Source organism: Phalacrocorax aristotelis, chromosome 6 (genome assembly GCF_949628215.1).
Source record: "Phalacrocorax aristotelis chromosome 6, bGulAri2.1, whole genome shotgun sequence".
Lineage (NCBI taxonomy): Eukaryota > Metazoa > Chordata > Aves > Suliformes > Phalacrocoracidae > Phalacrocorax > Phalacrocorax aristotelis.
Window position 1 is genome coordinate 56,163,943 of NC_134281.1, and position 25,331 is coordinate 56,189,273.

At 43.3% G+C, this 25,331-nt stretch overlaps 1 long non-coding RNA gene across 1 annotated transcript in view; it reads left to right on the top strand.

Moving 5' to 3' along the window:
• LOC142059335 (uncharacterized) overlaps window positions 1–17,851 on the top strand; it is a 39,574-nt gene extending 21,723 nt beyond the window's left edge. Inside the window, exons 2-3 of the long non-coding RNA XR_012661290.1 lie at window positions 10,992–11,081; window positions 16,624–17,851. This is a non-coding gene — a long non-coding RNA (uncharacterized LOC142059335). The remainder of the gene's footprint in view (window positions 1–10,991; window positions 11,082–16,623) is intronic.
• The last annotated feature ends 7,480 nt before the right edge of the window (window positions 17,852–25,331 follow it).

Sequence of the window (25,331 nt, forward strand, 5' to 3'; positions counted from 1 at the left end):
GCCCACAATAGTCTTGCTTCAGACCACTGCACTCAGCCCTTTCAAGCGCAGACCCTGGTCAAAGCAGATAGGAAAATACTGCAGTTTGAAAAATTTATATTGCAGCAAAAATGTGCCATGAAACAGATATGCTGGAAAACAAACTTGTTTTCTACTCTTAAGTGCAGAATAACTTTCCTTAGCCCTCCCCTTTATTTATCATACTGCTTCCTGCCACAGCAGGGGTAGTTGCCTCTTTGATAATTTTCTGCCAAAAATTGAAAGAATAAGTTGAAAAAGTTGTTTTTTATGAAACACTGGTGTTTGAGCTGCACTGAATTTTGGCGATTATCTTGACATCCCCAAATACCTGTTAGGCCAAGCAGCCTGGATTTCCACAGGGACACTACTGTACTTATGTATTACATGTACATTAAAATAAAGCAATGGGCCTGACTTGAGGGGACAAAAGTAGAACACGTCTCTGCCTACAGTGATGCTCTACCTTAACTCTCTGATGGTACTTTCCCTGGCATGAATTACAAAGTCACTTAATCTGGTGTCCAGACCTGTGTTGTGACTAATTTTACACATGAAATACCCTAACAGTCAGCAGGAAGCAGCCATCTGTTAACATGACTGTCAGGAGTTTTGATTTCCTTTTTTAGAGGCTATGTAATGCATACCTATGCATGTGCATGGTGAGAGCAGATTGTGTGCTTCCCATAGCTAGCTATGCTCTTCAGTTACAGCTCAAGACCATCACCTTTAGACCTGAATCTGAATACATCTGTATAATTTCTCATTGTTCAAGAAAAGTGGTTTTGATGCAATGAATGAAAATGTGGCATTTTGGCTCCCCTCTGGAGAGATGTGGGTCTTCATAGTGAGGCCACTGGCACATGAGAGTCTGTTTTTCGTGGTTTTGGAAAGACACAAAGAAGAGAAGAAATACAAGGATGTCAAAGAGCACGTAGCTCAAAGACAAAAAAGGAAGGGAGTGCCTTAAAGAAAAAGGGTAAGGTAATAGGGAGATGAAATAAAAAAAATGGTGAAGGAGAAGTAACAGACAGAAATAAATAGAGAAGAAACAAGGTGAAACGCATAAATATTTTTAAGTGGTATTTGAGCAAATCATATAACGTCTAAGAAAGCAATCAGTCCCTCCTACCGTTAGACTGGTTTTGTCTCTTAGGAAAGGACAATTTTCTGTTGGGATAATTGACTGGAGCAGTGATGAAGCCTCCATCACTGGAGGATTTCAGTGGTAGAGTAGTCAAAAATCTGGGAAATACTGTCAGGTATTGGACTTTTTATGATTCCTTCCAGCTCTATTTTCTATGACCTCAGCATCCCAAAGTGTATGACTGGGAGCAGTACCTCAGTTGTGTGCTTATGGGAGACCTGCTTCTGGCCTGGTCACCTCCTGGCAGAAATTCTGTCAGATGTCACAGAGTAAACAAGGCACGTACTTGGAGATTAAGTCTATGAGGAAGACGAACATACAGGGAGAAAAAATGAAAAGGAGCTGGTTGATCAGAAGACAACATTTTCTTCCAAGCTAAGGACCCAAAGCCACAACCCTTACATCTTCTCAAACTGAAGAGCCCCATTCTGCAACAAATACATAGCTTGGCTTAGATGCAAAACCAAAGCCCTTGCAACTTGAGATAAAAGATCTTGGGGCCTTTCTTCCAAGAACAGAGTTATTAATTGCTCTACTGTGCTTCAACTCTAAATAATTCTGTTCTTCCTTTCAAAGAAAATTACCCCTAGCTTCAGCCAAAATCATTCTTCACTTCTTTTCCTGGCTTCCCCTGAATGGTGGGTGATGAGAGGACAGAGGTATGGAGTGGTCTGGGATTCTTCCAGACCGATGATTATTTCTATGCAAACCACCAGTTACCATCGCAGTACAAAACAAAGTTTAAAACAGGCTTTTAAAAGAAAAGTCTGGAGAGGCATCGCATTGAGATGAAAGAAAGCTTCATTCTCCCATCTTGTTGAGTTTTTCATATCTTCCTAGGGGATCTAGCAAAGCCCAGTGTGATAATGTCAGTGGTCCTCCCCTGAAAGCAGAAGGCTTGGGTTGCTCTATTACTGCCATAGGAAGGCACAAGCCTTTAAAGCGACTGCTCCTTCCCCGTGCAAATCTGCTGTGTATTCACCGTTTTTCCATTCTGGGCCACCAAGTACATTGCTGGCAACCGGAGGAAACCGCTTTTTTTCCCTGACATTACTTTAGAGGCATTAGATTCATTATTTGAGGGTGTGTATGAGATTCTGGAAGTACAATTTACGTCTGCTATGCTGTGAGATCTTTGGTATGATATTGACTCATTCGTTGGCACCTGAGAGAGGTTTGGGGAATTCAGCAAGCTTTCAACAATCCAGTTTGAGAGATTAAACAGAATTATGGCTCACTCAGGTTTGTCCTAATTTTATTAGATTTTCACCATTTCTAATTACATAAACATATGCAGCCAAGTATACAGATGGGGACTGGGAAGATGTACAAGGACACTCAGGCTCCACAGTCAGCTAATTGGTGGACTAAGTAATAGGGCACTTGGAAAGATTGGTAATTTTTTTTCAGAACATTTCAGGGTAAAACCCTTCCCCATTAAAACTGAAGCAATCAAGAGAAGATTTTAGTCGTCAATTTTTTTGGAACTGGAGGAAGAGACGAGAGGAACTATGTGATGCAGAAAATATCCAGGATGAAGGCTGTTGTTTAGGGCCAGATACACTACTTATTTGCCTTAGCCATAGGAAAAAGATAGAATGTCTCAAAAGCATAGAACAACTGGCCTGATCCATATGGTTACATCAGAAGGCTTTTGATCAGGACTAAACACAAGACAAACAATGGTTAACAATTTCAGATATTGCCAGGGCAAATGAGAAGTCATTTTGTGTGAACATTGTTATTGGTAGCAAGTGCCAGGCTGTAATGTTTTCAGAAATATTTTTTATTTTCTTTTGGAAAATAGATCTGGTTTTGCTATGGCTAGGAGAGCTCTTGGGCCACAAAACAAAGTATGCTATGGCTATTTCTGGTCAAATGATACCAGCTGAGGTATTGGCATGGCTGTTTATATGAGTGCTTTCACATGAAATAATATTGCTGCCCATACTTGTTACGGGAATGCTGCTGTTGACTTATTTTCTACACTCACGTTTTTGCTGTTGCACATACTTCATCCCTCATATGGCATCTGCACTACTAAATTCACCCTGAATGAGTGGGCATTCAGGTGCCTTCACCTCCAGGAGACAGGACACAACTCTCAGGCTGATTTAGCCCCAGTTGGATAGGTTTTTTTTTAAATCTCCGTAACAGACCAGGAAGGCTTTCCCTCACACTGGCCTAGGCTGAACACTTGGTGGATGAGTAAATTTTTTTTTCCTTATGAAAAGTAGAATAAACCAAACAAGTTGGTCACATATTTGGACCCAGACTTCTCAGCAAAGTTTTGCAAAGGCCTCTAGAGAGTCAGAATACTTAGTAAATAGATCATGAAATATTTTCCAGTAAAAAAATGCAATCTATATGTTGGGACGTAGTTTTCTGTTAACGACTTCATTTTCTTCTTCCTCCTGTCCAGACAGTAACATGCAAACTCTGACCACACCACCGGCGTGAAATTGCTGATTAACCTTTTGACTCTGACAATTGGGACTTCTCTCAACACCAACTGGTAATGCAAAAGACCATTAGTAGTTAATATTGGGACATCCCAGCTCCAGATGTCAAAAGGTTAATGAAAAATCAAGTATCTTGCTTTTACTGGGCAACTTGGAAACCTTCCTCCCCAACGTTTCATTTTTTTGTGATAAATAAGCCAGACTGCTTGAGCTGAGAAAGACGAGTGTTTTGCTAATGTGTACAGCTGTTAATTGAAAAGATTTTCGTTATGCTTGTTCTTCTGGATGTAGATAAAAGAGAGATTTGTTGGCGAACTTTAGTTGGTCTTGAACACCCCTTTGTCCAAATACACTACTTAATAATAACGCTTTGTTCTTTCTATAACGGCCATGGAGGGATTTTGAGTGGAATACTCATTTTCTTTAAGTCATATCTGCCAGTAATCATTCCTGGCTTAAGACCAGCTGCCATTTATGTGTTTTATGAAAATATAACACTACTTTTATGCTCAAAACTATTCTCTTTTAGGTAAAAGCTTCAGCACAAGCTGGTTCCCCATATCTACCATAAATGCTATTTATCACAGATTTTGGTCTTTAAAACTGAAAGATAATGTTAAAACATTTTGATTACCCTTTCCTTACTGCTATCATTCACAAACTATCTTTTCTAATTTTGGTATTAGGACATTTACATAACCGGGAAAAGGGTCCTTTAACTACATTTCTATTATGTTTGGCACTTGTGTGAAAGCATATTATATTCATGTGCATTAGAGATTGCTTATAAAAGATCAAGACAATAATAGCAGATCAGACGATAAAGGTTCCCTTTTCTCCTCCCAGACAGGCTGTCTCTGACAGAAGAATACAGTTCATCAAAAGTGTCTGCAGGTTGTCAAACTCGGTGAGATTTGGGGACACTCGGAGGCTGTCATGGCCAACAAGAAGATTTTCTGTAGGGTTCTGCCATCATTCACCCTCAGGAAATAATCACTCACTACATTCTGCATGCTCTCATGATAGAGCTCTATTTGAGAGAAAAGAGCCATTTTATCAAAGGACAATATATCCCTTCTCTTGGTCCATGCAGCTTCCATTATCAGACCGTAATAAATCATATTTATGTTCTCAGTTAATAAGACTGATTACAATGCAGGTTACAGGCATGGGAAAAGCAAAGCAGGTGAAAAGATGTTTTAATGAAAATATGATAAGCAAACAGCTTCTTGTGAACATTTCAGGCTGTTATTTGTAATGATCACAGGCAATTTTTGATACATCTTCTTTAGCAATGGTTTAAGCTGCATAAATTGGCTTGCCACTTTATACGTTGAAATAGGAAGAATCCCAGTGTCCTTCTTATGTTGTCTAGAATCATTATATACATTATAAGCATAAAATGAGTTTAATGTATGTGCTTTGAAAAGTAGGGGAAAACAGAACATCAGGGAAGACTGATTTTAATGCTGCTCAAAAGGATTTTGAAATTTTCTACTCATCTTTGTTACTAACGGTGCATTTTCCATGAAATTTAAGAATGACATGTACTGCTTTCATCTCATTAAAATTAATACACTGCTCTCTCTGTTTTTCTCAATTTCTTCAAAGTTCTTTTTAGAGCACTGTGCAAAGAGACAGAGGGAAATTCTCCACTCGATGTGTGAGCATATCTGCTATTAATGCTGAGGGGAGTTAAGTGTGTGCTTCTACAGGAGAATATACCCCAGTGTTCAATACTGAAAGGTACCCTATTAAAAAAGTGCAAGTGTGTTTAGCTCCAGCATATGTGATGCATTCAAGGGCCAATTCCCTTAGAATTTTTTTAAGTGATTAAGAGTTCTGATACGATTTCAGCATATAACCATATGGAGGGAAGTGGCTGATAGACTGTCTTGCTCTCGTCTTGTGAAAAGTCTTCTTTTGTTATTAATTTAGCATCATACTTTCAAGATGAAGTTAGAAATTTAAGGAATAATTCCCTCCTGCTGATACATAATTTTGACCAGGTCTCTGAAATTCTACACCGCTTGCAGAACGCTGGTGGCAAGGAGTCCTTGGTGTTGTGTGTCTGCAGGACCTGTTCTGGTCACCAATATTTCCCCAAAATCACTCTTAAACAAATTTTAAAGCTTTGTAATTGGCCTTGCCCTGGAGAATAACCGTGAAATTCCCTTAACCCTTTTAGGTCACTTAACAAGAGAAGCACCCACACAACAAACAGCAAAGTGCTCTTCAAAGGCAGTATCCTGATATGACAACAGACGTAGATAATGTACTTCATGATGGAACTGCTTGATACAGAGAAAAACATGTTGCAACTGCCTTCACCATGAAAGGGGTTTAAAAACGCTGCCTGCCAACTCCACAAAAACCAGAGCTGCTATTTTAGTTAAAGGCCAGTGGATTGTATTTTTCACGTCACTTTTCACTAACCTCAAACATCACTGTTATGACAGACTGTCATCCAACCAAACCAGCACTCTGGTGCCATTCAAGAAGGCAGGAAGAAAGCAAACACGAAGGAAACTAAGAAGTCCAATTAGTAAGAACTGCTTTTGTGTAATGATACTGATTACTGAAAATGAAACACTTAAAAGAAAATAAACAAAAAGCAGTGCTTTCTGAACCAGTGGTGTTTTCTTGGCTGGCAATTTCTCTTTGTTCTGTTTCATGACACCAGCTTCAATGGTTGAAGGGGTGTTCTGGGCCAGATGTCAATCATAATGTCTGACATAAACAAAAATAGCTAAAAAGGCATGCCGGCATCTTCCTTTTGTTTTCCCACTAGCTCCATTTTTCTTTTCATAGGCTGACAAAAAATTACTGCCTCCAAGTGAATTCAGTAATGTCACTATATATCTAATATCTAGGAGACCTTTTGTTTTAGCTTTACTGGGCTTAACCACAAAAGACACTTGACATTGACAAAGAATCTGTCAAACATACAATGATCAGTGCAATGAAATCTCTCATGACAGAAGGGCACTATTCTGCCTCCCCCCTGCCTCCAGCAGCAGCCTGTCTGAGCAAAATATGCTGGAGCACATGTAGCAGCTGAACCATTACAGACCAGGCCAGAAGCTGAGATATGTCTTGTTTAAATTGTCATAGCATATTAGTATAATTAAAACCGCCAAAAGAGTAGAAAAGATAGATGGAAATGTTACATTACTTGTTTCTAGAGATTAACCTCGAGCCAGAGCTGAAATAGAGACACATTTTGTATTTCTTAGAGCTCTGATATTGAAGAAAACAAGACCAAGAGTACGTCTCTCGAAGTGTGAGACATAAAGTCATAGTTCCTGTATTTACACAACAAAGCAGAAATACCGTTTCACACAGACACGCTGTTTTCTCTGTGATTACAGCTCCCGTTGTGGCTGTACTCTGCAAAGCAGTTGCATCATGTCTCAGCTACCTCCTTATCACTCCCCTTTGCCTTCATGCCTGCAAGGTCTTGACAACCCTTGGGCCTGCTGATGAGCTGGTGTCACCACTCTCTGTTCCCTCTCCATCTGTGAACTTGGCTGGTGCTCCAGGTGCCCAGCCCCAGAGCACAGTGTCCCGGCTGGCGGCTACAGAGGCCACAGCTTGGGCTCTGGGGCTCAGCAATGCCCAGCAGCTACAGTCAGGAAGTCCTCCTGCACAGGCTTCATCTCCTGGGCATGACCGTGCCTGGGGAAGAGAAACAAACACCTACTGAAGGCAGGCTCGGGCAGACCAACCCTAGGACAGCTCTTGAATTGCACAGGAGAGCCAGACAGCGAGCTAGGAGTCAGATGAAGATTGTCTTCGCCTGGGCTGTTTCTGCTTCTCATTGCAAAGAAAGATGTTTGAACAATGGCTTCAATTTAAAACCTGACCTTTCAAACACCAAGCTCCATGCTTGCTTCTGAGTCAAATGTACAGTTAAAAACATATGATTTTTTAATATTGACCCTGAAAGTGATGTTCTCTTCATCGGATGAGATGTTTTCCTTTCCATGCATCATTACTTCTCATAACTATTCAGGACTAACTAGTTATGATCCCAATTTCTAATTATTCCCTGAGTTATATCTGGTGGTGAGAAACCCATGGAGAACCTTCTGTGGATCTGGTCAGTTGTAGAGGTTCAACCTGATTTATCCAGAAGCTGAGGAGGACCTGAACTGGCTCCAGCAGTTCTGAAAGACAGCAAAAGTAACATGGCTTTCCTCTAACAGAAGTGGTACATTCAAAGAGAAGATGCAGGAGTCAGGTAGGTCTCATGTTCATTTCTTCTAGTACAAAGGAACTTCACAGCCTTGCTGCATTTGCTGATTTGCTTGAAGTAGAGAGATGTTAAACATGGGCCTTAAATTTTAGTTTTTCCCATATTTCCTGTATTTCCCAAATTTAAATCTCAGTTAATGACTTCTCCATATAGTGCCTCTCTTAAATTTCTGTACAGATATGCCTGTAAATGTGCATAACTAGCCAAAAATATGTTATCTGCATTTAGTGCTGGCTTTTGGAACCCTCACCGCCAAGGCACCTCACCTCTGCGTCTCACCTCACATGTGTTTCTGTGTAGTGCCAGGAGAAGAATGGAAAATAGCTATGAAGTAAAAGCTGATTCTGCTCCCATTAAAGGCAATGAAAACTATGCTTTTACTTCTACTTACTCATAATAGCGGGGAAAAACGAAGTGGAAACAAGCACAACAAAACACCTCTGCCAGCTATCTACAAGCTAACCAAGGCTTCCACTAATGAGGTGCTCTGGCATTTTGAGATAGACAGGTTTTCCTTTTCCAGAAACGGAAAAAATATGCCGAGTTTTTCCTTCAGGTCTGAAAGGCTAGGGAGAGAGTAACAAATTTTGTTTAAAAAAAGGGATAGCAGTCAAACTTTTAATGCTGTCTGTGCTATTAAGTACCTACAGGTGCCAGTTGTTTCTTGTCAATCAAATGCTTTTACATGTATGTTTAGCAGATTATTAAATACTGATTCTTATATACTTCTCTTAATTATCTGCTGTATTTACAGGTTCATCTAAGTGGTCATAAACTTCTTGAGAAAGTTATTAATTTCAAATCACAGTTACAGAGTAATTTCCAGGTCAGATTCTCTAGAAGATGTTTCAACACCACGGACAGTCACACGGCCTATTAAACAGAACAGTATGGTTTGTGGAAAAGATAATAGTCCAGATCACAGGGTAGCACCAGATTTTACATATGATCTCCAGATGCCTTTGGGAACTTAATGCATCCAGCATTGGTTCAGGTCTAATCTGCATGGTGGAAATGCGGGTTGTTCCAATTTTCTCCTCTCTGGGGTTGTTCAGAGAAACTGTCTCCACAAGGGCTGCAGAGGACAGGCTGGGGTAGTTTGGCCGTGCTTTGGTAAGAATACAGACCACATTGCCAACTGCTTCTGGAGCACCAAGTGGTATCACATGCAGAAAAGAAAAGGTGTCGCCTTTGCTTAGTGGGACAGTGCTGTGCCCAGGTCTTTCTGACACGTGCCCATCAGAGCTGGCTCTACACATTGCTAAGGAGGCAATTATTTAGGGAAGTTAAGTGATTGCGGCCTCATTGCCTGTTTGATACGTGCTTCCAGAGTGCTGGAGAATTAGGTGGGCATCCTGCTGCTGCTTTGGAGAGAGGAGTTTCCCTGACGGCCAGGGGAAAGTCCCACCTAGCAGCAGCCTTTGTCCACACTCCTCTCTGGCTGCAGAAAGTTAGCAAGCCTACCTGCAGCTGCCAGCTGCCAGCTTCCCATCTCAGCTGCCCTTTCCCTGCACACTTGCCTCCACTCAGACAGAACAGACCTCCCTGCCCTGTCCCTAGCCCTAACCACTGGAGCACCAACACTCCCTTTTGCCTACAACGCCGAAAATCCCTGAATTACAGCAGTCTGTCACAACTGCCAGGCTTCTGTGACAACCTTGTATTATTTTAAGCAGTGTGTGTTGATTCACTGGAGAGAGGGTGGACTTTGCCAAACTGAGGCATTGTTTACTTGCTCAGAAGCTCCTGGAGTGAGTGGCTCTGCAATGGGAAGGCAGCTCCACTGCTGTTTCCAGAGTGCAATGTTGGAGTTCAGTATGTTCCCCTGAGCGTCCGCTGTAAAACAATATATTGCATCAGTTCCCTGAACCAGGGTCTCAGTGAAGTCCACAGGACAGTGGTGTTGAGTGTGGGACTTTCCAGGGCAGCCTGGTATGCTGCTGTGCCCGCGGACCACAGATGTCCAGGAGTTTCTGGTGGGTCGCATGTATCTATAAACACGATACAGCATTTACTCCATTGCATTCCTGGTGGAGAGCACTTCGCAGTGGTACAGGTAGATGGTGGTGGATAACAATGCAAGGATGTGCCCGTGCATTCGCTTTTCAATTTCAGCACCGTTGGGCCGGGAAGTGAAAAACAGCTCCCCGAACATGACATGACACTGCAACGCAAAAATCTTAAGGCTAGCCTCCTTCCATGGAAATCTGTACAAAAATTGTCAGCTTGGGACTTCGCGAGTTTCTCTCTAGAGTCAAAAATTCAGTGTGAGTGCACAGAAGAGTGTGAGGAGAGAGCATTTCAACTCCTTCAACCCCATGCACAAAGCCTCGCAGGGTTTCAGATAGGATTTTAGCATTTCTCTCAGTCTTCAAATGTTGTGCTGTGCAAGGATGTGCTTATACATAATTTTGTAATTGAAATGGCATGTTTACTGTTCTATTTCATGCTTGATTGTGTTTTTTAAACACCTTTACTCATGCTGTTAGAAGTGGGTTTATAATTAAAATGTCCTGTTGAACACCTTGTTCAGTTCAATGAAGGCATAATAGAAGTATAAATACTTGTTCTCGTTGACTCTATGATGTCAGCACAACAAACGCAGTAACTGTCATAAAACAAATTTCTCTTTCACCACATCATCCATCAGAAAGGAAGGGGAAACAGAATATGTGGCTGGACAAAGAAGGGACCTCTTTTTTTTTGGTAAAGGGAAATATTTTGAGAAATTATAATACCTGTGATATGGATGTGTTAACTAAGGCATCGAATGATTGACTGATTTAGCCAGTTATGAGCAAAATCCAGAGTGGAATTTGTTTCTCTACTCACAGAACCTTGGCCTAAAGACTAGGCAGTACTCTCTCCATCTACAGCTGCCATTAGGAAATGCTGAGTCTGGTTGTAATGTGTGAAAGAATAACTTATATTTCTTAGTATTCCTGTTTTCTTAAAATGTGTACAGATATGCAGACTTCGTGTCTTTATGGTGGGGTTGAACTACAACACAAAGTTCAAATGTTTCTAAGCCAACATCCAGAGGTTACAGCACTTTTCCATGCCCATAATGGTTTAATTTTCTCTGTGTTTTCTCTTCTACTCGAAGTTACCACTGATGATGAAATTCCTACCCATCCTGGCAGGCAATTGTTCAGTCTTAAGGAGCTTTGAATTACTTCACAGCTTTAAATTCCAGGTAAGTAGGGATGTTCCAAAATTCAGCTTAATGTTTGATGCTTACTTAGGCAATTTACTTGCATACCTTGGCTCAGTTTCCTCCTCTGAAAAACGGGGAGAACAATGTCTGTGTTCCTTGTGCTCATTGACTAATGTAATAGTATTTTTAGTATACTAAGTACTAGGCTCTACGCTGCACAAAACCATGAGGTTTTAGGTTTGTATCCTTTCACTAGCTGAAAGAGGGCTCTCAAAACCAATCCCAGGATGTATCGTACTGCTGTGCCAGCACGGACTCACCACTCAATAGCTGCCTAGTCGGGAAAGCCTGTATGATCTTTATGAAGCAGGCAAATAAGCAGATCCAAAGGGTGTGCAAATTGCCTTCTGTGCCCAGTTTCAGTTCCAGCAACTTAAAGCTCAGCAGAAGTTGTGCAGGCAGGTGGTTCACAGGATTTGGTTTTTAGAATGAAAGCAGTGAGGAAGTGACTAAGTAAGAGATTTTCTTCCTGGGTTGAGGGAGGGAGATGGGTACACAGGGCCGTCTAACCCTGTCCAGAGAAAGATTCAGCAGCAGGGATAAGGCTGCTGAACATGCAGGACAAAATGTACAAGAACATTGTCAAGCGGGATTGCAACAAAACTTAGTGGATTTATTTGAATGTCTCATTATATGTACAGGTGCAGTTCTACACACCCACACACGCTGCATTTATTTCAGTGTGTGATCGTATAAATACCTGCAGGTGCGACACTGAAGAGTTACCCGTGCTGAGGCATGAATATGGAGTTCCACATCTGTATTTACTGCCTGGTTCACACAATGAACTAGTGCCGTCAGTGGGTTTTCTTCCCACCTCCCACATGCACTTTAAAACTAACACCGAAGGAAATTCCGTCCTGGTAACTATGTTTAACAGGATGTCAAGGCATAGAACCAAAATACATGAAGGGGAAGGAGTATGGAACAGCCATCAACACTTCACTGTGTTGCATATATATATAGAAAATTAGGAAGAAACTAATTTGAGATAAAGATGGCCACATCAGTTTAGCGTACGGTAATAAATCCATGAAGTTGGAATTTAATGTGCCTTTTGGGGCACCTAAAACTTCAGCTGGCCTTCAATACAGTGGCTGGTTTCTCTCTTCTGGCACACACAGAGATGTCTCCTTGTCTATAATACTGTCAGATAGTCTATAATACATGGGGTGCGAACCATGGCTGCTGCATAAGCCATGGTTTTGAATTCATTGACGTACATCCATGTAAAAATCTCAGTCACAGCATTGCACACAATTGCAATAAGCACAGCTGCTTGTATTAAATCTTAATCCGATGCTAACTACCTGGCTACAAAGGCCCTCCGCCCCGTGTCAAAAATGTAAAACAGCTTAAGGATATAAACTGGGGACAACATTTTATGTGTAATTGCTGCCTGCAGAGACTCAAGGTTGTGGAAGTTTCTTCCTTTTTGTAATGCCTTTTGTGATAACTTTTGTTTTCCAAAGAGAAAAATAAACCCACCGAAGTTCCTTTGAACATTTCAGCAGCCTTTCATAGCGTTAGCTGTGAAAGTAATGGTGTCACATTCCTAATAAGGATGTATGGGAACTGTGTTTTAGGAGTCCCTGCTGCTTTCTTTGTGGAAACTATCTCAGATGCTTTGGGATTATTTGGCAGTAACTCCTTTTTGCACCATGATTTCACAGGGATCTTCTCTGTTATCTTCTGTTCAGTATATTCCTTTGAAGATCTAGGGAGAAAATGTGGGACTCGAGCATTCAGTGAAACCCTGTTCATGTCTCCATCTAGCTAAAGTCAGGCAATAAGTTCTCCTGTGACAGAAATTGTGAAGGAACCATAGTGCCCAAAATGCAGCGGAAATTTTAGGTAGTGTTGTCCAGGCAAAGGAATAATGGTCGGTGGAGATTTCATAGGAAGCAAAGCCGGAAAGAAAGGATCAATTTTTGTTTCTGATCTGAATGTCACCGCTTTGTCCAGAGGGACCATGGCTGCCATCCGTGGTCACGACAGCCAGTGTGCTCTGTAGAGTGCCACGGAGAAAGGGACCGGAACGGCTAGAGCAGTGGAAGAAATAACACTGCACTAATGAAGAGTTTCGCCCCGGCAAACTTACCTCCCTATGAATTAGCCTGGGTATCTCTCCATGACACATTTATTTTAGAATCACAGCATGTTGCAGTTATTAGGCTCTGGCAGGCTCCTAGGTAGGAACCGTGTCCAAGAGCCTTTATTTCATCTGCTCCAATTGAGAAGAGTGTGGCAGTTCCTTTTGGTTGAGACTTTGCTATAACGATCTGAGCTTTAGTCACTGTGAGGCTAGCCCACTGCAAAGCATTCAGCTGGTGTTACAACCAGAGACAACTGAGCTCCAAAAGTGAGTGCAGACCGTGTCTACTTATTAAGGAAAGGGGCATGTGGAGAGCCCATTACTCAGTAATTGGTGCTAGCTGCCAGTTAGCATTCAGCCGGACTTGCAGCATTTGTATAGACCTTACAGTCCAGAATGGCCTGGGATTGTTCTTGTCTTATTTGCTGCCACTGTAATCGGATGGTGGCTCTCTGCTTTGCAGAGCTACCAAAAGCAGCTTTATCAGGCTGAAAGGTACCTGGAAGTACAGAATGTCCCTGAGGAATTCAGCTGGAGGGACACGCAGGTCCGAGGCTAAGGTTGTGTTCCAGTGACAGCTACTTTTGTGGGCTTGCAGGTTTTTTACCTTGCCATGGGAGAGGAAAATGATGCCTGCAATTTGTGGTAGATGATACATATGACTGCTTGACTGGGTAAAACCTTAAACAGGTCTTTAGAGATGAGACCCTCAAGTGTTGTGACTCTGTGGATCCCACAAACAGCACGGGGAGTCTGGAGAGGCAGCGTGGGAAGTCTTTACGGCAGAGACTAAATACACAAAAAAACAGCCATGTGAGGTACATGCCACTTGCAGCTTGGACCTGGGGAAACGCTTTGTTCTCCTGATACCAGCTGCTGCTGTTACTCACAAGGACACAGAATCACAAGCAGGCGGCTCCGTGGGGTTTTAGGTGGGTGCACACAGACCCCCGGGCCGGGCCTGCAGGGCTGGTGGGCCCAATGGGAGCAGGTCAGACTCGGCATATGCAGGGGGGCAGAAAGGGGCTCTGTTCACATGATTATTCCCTGCAATATTAATTTTTTTTAACAAATTCACAGCATAGAGCAGCACGAGTCCCAGAAGGTTGACAAGGTGGTTAAATGCATGCAGGCAAGGTACGCTCTCCAAACAAGCGGGCTTTGTTAACATCTGTCAAGTTAAAAACCTGTCTTTACACTGCACTTGAGAAAGCCGATAACGGTGTAAGGCGGCAGGAGTACCACCACAGCCCCGCGGCCCACCCGGTAGTGGGGCTGCGACAGCCACGTCCGCTGCCCCAGCGACGGCGGCCCAAGGCCCCCCGGGCTCAGGCCCGGTCCCCGGTTCTCGGTAGAGCTCTCCGGTCTCGGCAGAGCCCCCCGGTTTCGGCAGAGCCCCCCGGCCTCAGCAGGGCCCCCTCCCCGCGGCCGGGCGGGCAGCGGCCCCGGCACCCGGCGGCCCTGCGGTTCGCCGCGGCGCCCGGCAGGTGGCGCCCTTGATCGCCGAGTGGCGGGCGGCGCGGGCGGGCCCGACAAACACATCGCGCGTGTGTGTCCCGCCCTTTAATTTAGGAAGTATTATAACTAAAGTGTTTTCAACTTATTATTATGCATGAGTAAAAATTCCATGAATGTGTAACGTTTTAGCCTGTATTTCCCTCTTTTATAACATCATTTAAATTCCTCATTAATAATTTAGCAACGTTCTGGATTTTAATCACTTTTCTCCTCACGATGGCATCTATCCCAGGGCCAGCTCTCCTCCCCTACCTGAAGGTGACATGGAGGGAGCGAAAAGGGGAAAGGGGCGGGTGCCATCCTGCCCCAGCACCCTGCCTGGCTGCAGGGCATTTTGTTCATTAATTAAATAACCCAAGTTTACCAAACCTGAGGTTTGAGTAGGTCACCATTAATAAAAATTCTAAAATATCCTTTCTTTTTTTTTTTTTTTGGCATCTGAGTTTAATTATGGTGGTATTTGTTTGATAGCTTGTTACTGTAAATAAAAGAGATAAAAGCAGCCCTTCACTCAAGTAGCTCTAGAGCTGTGAAATATGTACCTAATTAAAACTATTGGTGTAAGAGGCTAATAAAGTACATGTGCCTACTAGATGTCTTATTCTAATGAATCTCGGTTAATTTGCTTTGAGTGATGAATTTCGGTGTTGGTAGTAAGGGCTGGATAATTATGAAATTTATCACAAGTTGCGGGGACTCATGAAGGTCCATGGGGGTTTGGGGATGGAGAGGGGAGGGAAAGGCCCCATGGCCGTGGCCGGGTGCAGGAGGAGTGGAGGCCAGGCTCCAGCCCAAGGGACCGCCGGGGCGGCCAGGGACAGGCAAGCCTGGGGTGGCCTGAAGGGCTCCCTGAAAGGCATTTGCATGCCGGTGTGGGTGCGGAGGTAAGGATGCTCCTCCTGAGGGCGTAGGGGGCCAGGAAGTGCTCTTCCCACCCACCTCCTCACCCCCTTCTTTCCCCCTTGTGTTTGCCTGGCACCAGTGAGGAGTGGGCCATGGCATGCACTCCTCAGACTCCCAAGGTGGAGTTTTGGTTTTGGTTTTGCACCAGCAGCTAATCAAAGTCTTAATTTTGGACAATAAAAAGGCCAGGCTTTCCAAGTTTCCTCCAGTTGGTTTATGCCAGGGACATGGACAGCCGGCACTCCTGAAAACCTTTTTGCCCTGCATGCTTCCAGTGCTGTGGGGCTGCCTGTGGGGACAGCGTATCTGGCGCCCTGTGCTCATGCCCCGTGTAGCCGATCCATGCGCAAGGGTTACCTGACCCAGCTAAAGGGCTCAGCTTTGTACAGGCCTGCAGATGGACACCCTTAAATCCATCCTGGTTTGACCTGTAGTGGCGAGAAATCAGGCAAGTGAAAAAGTGTGTTGACAACTCCTGCCTGAGACCTGAGCTTTGCCCTTTGGAGCAGCGCTGGCTTGCTGGGAGAAAGGGTAGAGTCTTAGAGAAGCTGGATGATAACAAAAGGGCTGGTTAAGTAGAGAAAGAACCCTCAGAGTAGCACATGTTTTTATTGCTTTTTTGCAACAGAGTAGGGAAAACATCCTGAGGCAAAATGTCTATTGTAGGCTTTCCTGTAGTCCCCAACAACGAGTATTTAAACACTTGCACGTGCGTATGTCCTGTCAGCATCCTCCATTTACCGGCACTGTGGGAGGGCCGCCAGGGCTGCAGCACGGGCCTGCCCAACTTAACCTGGGGCCTGCACAAATCTGCAGGGCCCCAACCTCGCATTGCTCCACTCTGTGTGAAGCACAGAACTTTATGTACAACCAGGCCACCTGGGCTTTGTTTGCTGTTGTCCTGGTTTTGGCTGGGATAGAGTTAATTTTCCTCCTAGTAGCTGGTATAGTGCTGTGTTTTAGATTTAGGATGAGGATAACGTTGATAACACCTTCATGTTTTAGCTGTTGCTGAGCAGTGCTTACAAGGACTTTTCAGCCTCTTGCGCTGCCCTGCCAGAAAGAAGGCTGGATGTGCAGAAGAATCTGGAAGGGGACACAGCCAGGACAGCTGACCCCAGTTCACCAAAGGGATATTCCACACCATATGACATCATGTTGAACAAAAAATCTGGGTGGGGAGCTTACCAGGGGTCACAGCCGCTGCTCGGGAATTGGCTGCGCATCAGTCAGCAGGTGGTGAGCAACTGCATTGTGCATCACTTGTTTTGTGTGTTCTTTTATCATTATTATTATTTTCCCTTCCTTTTCTGTCCTTGGTCTCAACCCACGAGTTTTACCTTCTTTCTGATTCTCTCCCCCATCCCACTGTGGGGGCAGTGAGTGAACAGCTCTGTGGTGTTTAGCTGCCCACCGGGTTAAACCACGACAGCCGTGTATCCCAGACTCAGAGCTGATGAGTTCAAATGACTCTCTGAAGGTGTGTGGTAGTTGCAGCTGTTGAAAGCGCACCGTCAATTTCTGATCTGCACATGAATTTGGAGGTTTTTTACAAGTGCTGCATTGGCAGTTTTTCTGCAGAATGAAATTTTCACTACTGCTAGTATCAGCTGGAGAGACAGGTGGAACTTGTTATTTTCCTCGCAAAACCTACCTTTTCAGGGGGAAGAGATAATTTTTCATGGCTGTACAATCTGTTAATGGGGTAGATTGAGAATAAGATTGGGGAGAACTAGACTGTTTCTGTCTTTGCCCCTGACTTAGTGTTTGGCCTTAGGAAAGTCTCTTAGTCATTCCGGAAACCTGGTTTCTCTATCTCTAAAAAAGGCAGTAATAGCTATATCAAAAGAGACAGTCATCAATATCCAGAAGTGGCTTTAAAATTTCAGGTGGAAGTGTTAAGTATTGCCACAAAAATGGTGTCTGTTGTGCTTTCTCAGAGACCTGCAAAAATCTGTTTTTCCCTGCTGAGAGAATTCTTTCCATGTTGCTCAATCAATGATCATTTTAATATATTTTTCTGCCTCTCGGTTACATCTCAAATATTTGTGTCTGTGCAATTTTCATGGTCTCATATCTTGTCTCTTTCTGTATAAAATGTATGTTGTCAGCTTGAGGGAATGCTTTTCCTTTCAGCTTCTTTGTAATTACCCAAAATAGTTTTAACCTGTTAAAACATTTCTGAGTTGTTGACATGGCATGGTATAGTATTAAAACCTCGTTACTCCACAGCAAACCTTACTGTGTGTTGTGTTTACCTTCTGATAACATTTCTAATAAGAAGCCAAACACCAGTGGAATGAAGGGGATACTTGCAATGTTGGGTCCAGTGCGACTCTGCATAACGAAAATATGCAAAAATAAATGACACTCCTGTATAGCTAAGAGAGAGGGAAAGAAATAGAATCAAATTGTTTCTGCTGGCTTTTCTTCAAGGAAGAAAACCTCTGTGTGTCTTTTCTGGACAAGCTTTATTTATACCATGATCTGGGACCTGACAGCAGGGATTCCTGCCCCTGTGTGAAGTTCTTCTTATTCCAGCATGACTCCACCAAGAGACCCCAGCATAGAGGACTACCCCCTTTTGGAGGATAGTACACTAGGGCCCTCACCAAGGCCTAGATTTGAGGTGCTCTGAACTAGAGTTACAGGTAGAACAAGAGCTTAAGAGCTAAACTCGGTTACTATAACAAAGCCTGAGGCTGCAAGGAAACTTTCCACCCAAAGCATGTTTCTGAAATGTTGATAGCAGATGGCCCTCCCATCCCACAGGCTGCGGATGTGCTGACTTTTCACTCTCAATGTCACTTATTCTCACATCACAGGACTTCTGATTTTTAATTTTTTTAATAAGTTTGATATGATAAGATAAGCTAAACACACTTTAAAAATAAATTTCAAGTGTAAAGATCATTACTAATTATGTTGTTCAGATTCACAGAGATGGTTAATATAATTTCCTTTGGCACCTAAGCAAAATCTGGCCTATATTTAATTCTTCTGGTGGTAGATAGGGAGAGTCTAACCAGAGGGGACCAGCAGTAGTGCTATCTGAATGTGTCTTGCAGTCTCTGCTTTTGTAGTGAATCAAAGCATTTTGCTTTTCTATATCCTACCCCAATCAATTTGACTTTTTCTGCTTTTTCCCAGCTTCTTCAAGCTCAGCCTTCTCTGTGAGGCCAAACACAGCTGGCATTGGTAGACATGTTTTTGAGATTACCTGCTCAAGAACAGAACAGAATCATAGAATCGTTTAGGTTGGAAAAGACCTTTAAGATCGTCAAGTCCAACCATTAACCCAGCACTGTCAAGTCCACCACTAAACCATGTCCCTGAGCACCACAGCTTTTAAATACCTCCAGGGATGGTGACTCAACCACTTTCCTTCAACCTTTTGGTGAAGAAATTTTTCCTAATTTCCAATCTAAACCTCCCCTGGTGCAACTTGAGGCCATTTTCTTTCATCCTATTTCTTGTTACTTGGGAGAAGAGACTGACAACCACTTTGCTACAACCTCCTTTCAAGTAGTTGTAGAGCGATAAGGTCTCCCCTCAGCCTCCTTTTCTGCCGGCTAAACAGCCCCAGTTCCCTCAGCCGCTCCTCACAGGACTTTTGCTCTAGACCCTTCACCAGTTTTGTTGCCCTTCTCTGGACACGCTTCAGCACCTCAATATCTTTCTTGCAGTGAGGGGCCCAAAATGGAACACAGTATTCAAGGTGTGGCCTCACCAGTGCTGAGTACAGGGGGGTGGTCACGTCCCTACTCCTGCTGGCCACACTATTTCTGATACAAGCCAGGATGCTGTTGGCCTTCTTGTCCAACTGGGCACACTGCTGGCTCATATTCAGCTGGATGTCAGCCAGCACTCCCAGGTCCTTTTCTGCTGGGCAGCTCTCCAGCCACTCTTCCCCAAGCCTGTAGCATTGCATGGGGGTGTTTTGGTCCAAGTGCAGGTGTTGACCCTCATACAGTTGACTTCATCCCATCAATCCAGCCTGTCCAGATCCCTCTGCAGAGCCTTCCTATCCTTGTGCAGATCAGCACTCCCGCCCAACTTGGTGTTGTCTGCAAAATTACTGAGGGTGCACTTGATCCCCTTGTCCAGATAGTTGATAAAGATATTAAACAGAACTGGCCCCAAAACTGAGCTCTGGGGAACACCAACAGCCACCAACTAGATTTAACTCCATTCACCACAACTCTTTGGGCCCAGCCATCGAGCCAGTTTTAAACCCAGCAACCAGTACACCCGTCCAAGCCATGAGCAGGCAGTTTCACCAGGACAATGCTGTGGGAAACGGTGTCAAAGGCTTTACTGAAGTCTAGGTGGACAACATCCACAGCCTTTCCCTCATCCACTAAATGGGTCACCTTGTCATAGAAGGAGATCAGGTTAGTCAAGCAGGACTTGCCTTTCATTAACTCTTGCTGACTGGGCCTGATCACCCAGTTGTCCTGTACAAGCTATGTGATGGCACTCAAGATGATCGGCTCCATAACATATGGCAGTGGTCAGATTAAGTTCCAGCTGGGCTTTGGCCCTTCTAATTTTCTCCCTGCATAAGCTTACAACAGCCTTGTAGTCCTCCTGAGCTGCCTGCTCCTTCTTCCAAAGGTCATAAACTCTCCTTTTTTTCCTGAGTCCCAGCCAAAGTGCTCCATTCAGCCAAGACAGTATTCTTCCCTGCCAGCTCATCTTTCAGCACATGGGGATGACCTGCTTCTGCGCCTTTCAGAGTTCCTTCTTGATGAATGTCCAGCCTTCCTGGCCTCCTTTGCTCTTCAGGACTGCCTCCCAAGGGAGTCTGTCAACCACTCTCCTAAACAGGCCAAAGTCTGCCCTCCAGCAGTCCAGGGTAGCAGTTCTGCTGAGCCCCCTCCTTGCTTCTCCAACAAACAAAATCTCTGTAATTTCATGATTGCTATGCCCGAGATGGCCTCCAAGTATCATATCTCCCACAAGTCCTCTGTTCGCAAACAGGTCCAGCAGGGCACCTTCCCTAGTTGGCTCACTCACCAGCTGTGTGAAGGTATCTTCCACACACTCCAGGAACCTCCTAGACTGTCTCCTCTCCTCTGTATTGTATTTCCAGCAGTCATTTGGTAATTTGAAGTCCCCCATGAGAACAAGGGCTTGTGGTTGTGAGACTTATCCCAGCTGCTTATAGACTATTTCATCTGCCTCTTCATCCTGGTTGGGTGGAAGGCACACCCTGACACCTGGGCAGCAGCATGTTCCCACTGGAGCATCCGTCCAAAGAAGTCTGTTTTCACTGTTTTGCAAAACTGAAACAACAATTTAGGATTTGATGTGCTGCTGCCTGGACAAGTGTATGAAGACAATTTGTTTAGCCTAGTTCAGTGGAAGGGAGCTGTTTATGGATGGACTCAGATGCATGGAGGTCTGAGAATGATAAATGAAAGGCTTCATCCCTCTGGGTCAATGGTCTTTGGGACGAGGCAAAGAGGAGAAAGAAGTTGAGGAGACACTGCCAGCTTGGAGTCTGTGTTTCAGGTCACAGTCTTGTCAGATCAATGAAAGTCATGCAATGTGAATGGTGCCAAAGCACACTAGATGGTTGTTCATGAGTATTTATCCTCTGTCTTTTTATTTTTGTCTTCATTTTCCATTCTGACAGACTTGTAATTACACACCTTCTCTGAAGATCTACTAGAAAAAAACCCCGAAATGAGCTTTGTTTTGTAGTACACCTGGCAATGAGCCAAAATATAGGTCTGAAGAAGCTTTTGTGTCACCCTCTTCTTGGAGCTTTCTTCCAGGAGATATCTGTGTTGTACTGGCTTCTCTCCTAACTGAAGGAAGGGGCGGAAAAGGCCTTCTAGCTGAGCAGTGGTCACCCCAGACATTGTCCTGGGACATGTTTTGGGGCTGCTGTCTGGGCTGTGATGCTGCTTGCAGCAGCACATACATTTCTTTGACTGATCATCAGTTGGAATGTATGGATAGTGCTTGACCCCTGACCTGTGGCTCACACCCTCGTTCTAGGCCCTGGTGCTAACCTATAGGCCAAACTGCCTTTCTCTCCTCCCTTTAGCTTGTAGATAGTTCTTTGGCATCCATCCAAACCAAATGCAGTATGTAGGGAGAGGTCTTCAGGTTCCCCGAGTATATATACACATGTGGTCAAATCCCCAGCTCATTAAATTAGTATGTGTGGTGAGGACCAGCTACTGATTTATGTTTTCATCTATGCAAGGTAAATTGGATTGAAACTTCACACTGTTCAGGAAGGATAGCTGAGATTCTTGCTTACATTTGAGTTCTAAATTAGCAGACACATGACTAAGCTTCATGGACCTGAAAACGCTAGGTCTGAGTTAATATGATGCCTGTACCATTGATTTCACTGGAGCCTTTTGTACCAGAAACCTCATGTACACAGATTAATTTAGCTGTTGTCAAATTATGTGCTGTGTAAGAATGTTCTGTGCATGACTTGGATTGCAATTTCTACTTCTTAATGTGTGCAATGCAATGTACCAGTAACATGAACAGCGCACTACTGGTTTCAGCTGAATTGTACAGAAATGTGAATGACAAGGGCTCAAAATAAGGAGATAAATGGTGGAGAACTAAACAACATAAGGCCTACTGAGTCAGATATTAAAAGCCTCAGTCTAAATGATAACATAGAAGATAGATATAAAAGTAATTACAAAGGTTTTACAGCTGCAGTCCCTTTAAAAACGCAGATGAGGTGGCCTCTCACAAAAAGTTGATTTGTGATTATTCTCAGCTATAATTACAGGGAGCGCCACAGAGGGGGCTACCAAGAATATTTTCATGTTTCAGTTCAAGACATTATATTAATGTACCTAAAACTTATCCATTTTTAGAACAAAAATTCTTGTTCCCTCTCTTTGAATTGTTATAGCAACAGCTGAAGCAAAACAAACTTCCCATGATCTACCTATCTTGGAGAACCGAACCACTCTGGATAATAGGAATAAATTAATGATACGCAAGCTCAGTTTTTGATGTGCTTCCTAACAGTACCAATTCACTTCACACAAGTCCCTAAAGGAACGTGGGTATTATGCTATTACCCTGAAGTGAAAGCCACTGTATCTTCTGTAGTGATCCCTTATGTGCAGTTGCTCTTCAACTTTGCTCACTTTTATGTTGGTAAAAATTTTGATTGCTTGGCATTTGCAAATGCTGAGTATATGAAGCTGAAGTAGCATAGACTACAGTTTTCTATTGGACCAGAGACAGTAAAATCATTAATCTCTTTGGTTATGGTTCCTGTTAGTCACTAACCAACCAGTAACTGTAATTTCTCCCAAGCACATAGATACACCTCTGCAGAGATTATCCTTGCACCAGTAGCGAAGGTATTAAAAGCGTTCCTTACTCATATCAGTGAGACGTAGAGAAATGGACTTTCCTTGTACTCTCTATTGCTGATGAAGACTTTTTCCTTGAGTCTTGTTCAACCTTAAAAAAATTTGCATCCTTCCACATGTCTGGATTTGTTCCAGTCTTACATGTTCATGCGCTCTCCTAGACCAAACACATTTCCTCCCCAGTGCCTAGCCACCATTTACTAGTTGGAAACTACACCACATTTTGCTGCTTGCCCTGGTCCCTCCCCATAGCTCTGCCATCAGAAGAGGCCAAGCAAGCATTCCCTAATGCACTACGAGTAAAGCCAGCCTGGTTAGCTCATATCCATGTTCATCATCAGGTGAAGTGAATCTGTCTGACTTAGCTTAAACAGATTAGGAGGTAATGTGATATCCCTTTCAATGATGGAGTAGTATGTTGAGCACTTGGAAGGCAGCAATAAGCACTAAAGACAGTCCTGTTATCTCTCAGAAGAGCTTCTCTGCAGTCTCAGGCTGAGAAAGCACTCCCATCCTTGAACCCCATCTTGCACCCCTCAACTTTCATGCTTTTTCTACATACCTTGTATTTATTTTTACTTTAGTGGCCACAACTAAAAATATATTTTGACATTTTAAATGGGTCTTCTCTGTTCAGCTTGCTTTGCCTTGTCTTTAATTAATTAAACTTGTGTCTTCATATCAGGTTCCTTCAGCTCATCGCTTTCAGTTTCAGCCCTTGCTTTCCATTTGCCTTCATTATACTTTGCCATCCTTGAACTGCAGTGAACTCTTCCTCATTTCACATCTTCCCATACGATATTCAGATCTGCTATTTCTCTGCCTAATTTTACCATGGCTGATGTGAAAATCTTCTTTGCTACGGAACCAGAAGTGAGGAGGCAGAACTTTCTTCTCTTTGCCACGTTCTTTCTCACTCTTACATAAAATCTCAGCTGAAAAAGAAGGGCATTCTCTTCTGTGATTCCTCCTTTTCATGCACCTCTTCCCTTTGAGATACGTTTTAATACGTTGTCATCCATGGAAACTGCACTGTTTATGTTTGCAATTTTTTAATGTGCTTGGAGTTGGGGTTTTCCACATGAACGGTATATTAAGATTTAATCTGAACCTAGTCAGATAATATTGACCTGCAATGAAAAAGCTGTATGAATGAGATAGTAGCAGACAGCCTGAAGTGTTGAGTGCCAAGTGCTGACTGAAAAATGGTACCCCAGAAGTTTGGTGGTGGAGAGCAGATGGGACATTTATGAATGGAAAAGCTTTCTGATTATTTAAACATTGTGAATTATTTTTTTCTTAAATTCTCTCAATTTTTTCAATGTTTGCCAGAATTTCCCTGCTCCTGTAGGGTGGTGCAGCAGGGAGCTTCCAGGAGCTCCTTATCCCTCTGTAAGCTACCACATCTTGATAGCAACTTCAAGGCTTTTCTGTTTTGCCACAGTAGACTTCCCCAAAATTAAAACTTGAACTTGAACCCACGACTTTGGATTCCTGATGCTCCTCTCTATGCCCGTTTCAGCTATACTTCCCACTGTTCAGTGTTAGCAGTCATCAGGAAACATGTATTTTGTTTCCAAAATCAGGGTCTCCTGAAACAAATCCCTAGGTATTAGAGTATTGCCACAGCTTGCACACCGCATTGTGTTAGGGCCACAAACAATGAGTTGGCCCTTGCCCAAAGCAGCTTTTAATCCAGGTCATGTATATGGAAGATAGGCAAGGGAAGCTGTTTCCGCATATATCTGAGTTGCCTGGGTTAAATGTGGTGAATTATTTCAGCAAATATATTCTAAACCTTCCCCTTCAGTTTTTCACAAGTTCCAAATTTGGATGCTGCTCTAAATGAAAAGGAACAATTCAAATGCGTTTCTGAATGCATTTGAAATGAAATAAGTTACTGTAATTTCCCTGGGCAAGCCAGCTCTTTGGAGGGGGCAAAATTTGCAAATGGAAAAACAAACAAACAAATGAGTGAGTAACTGTGGGAGGTGCTGCCAGAGAATCAGAAACAAGCCTGGATAGAAGGGGGAGGGAAAGGCTCTTGTCTGCACTGGGACAATCTGTAGAAAACAAAATGTGGGAAAGAGTTGAAATGAACAGGGGGAGAAAAAATCCACTGTCTTTTTTTTTTAAATCCAGATAATCAGGCTGCCAGGACCCATGATGCTGCTATTAAAGAGGACTGACTTCAAGGTCTTTGAGAAAGAAAATAGAAAATTCCACCTTCATTGTTTAGATTCTTCCTTTACAGCATTTCCTACAGCTACGACAAGGAGGTGAGTCCCTTGGTCTTAGCTGTAAAGGGGAAGAATGAATGAGGTTGCTAGATGCCCCAAGTTA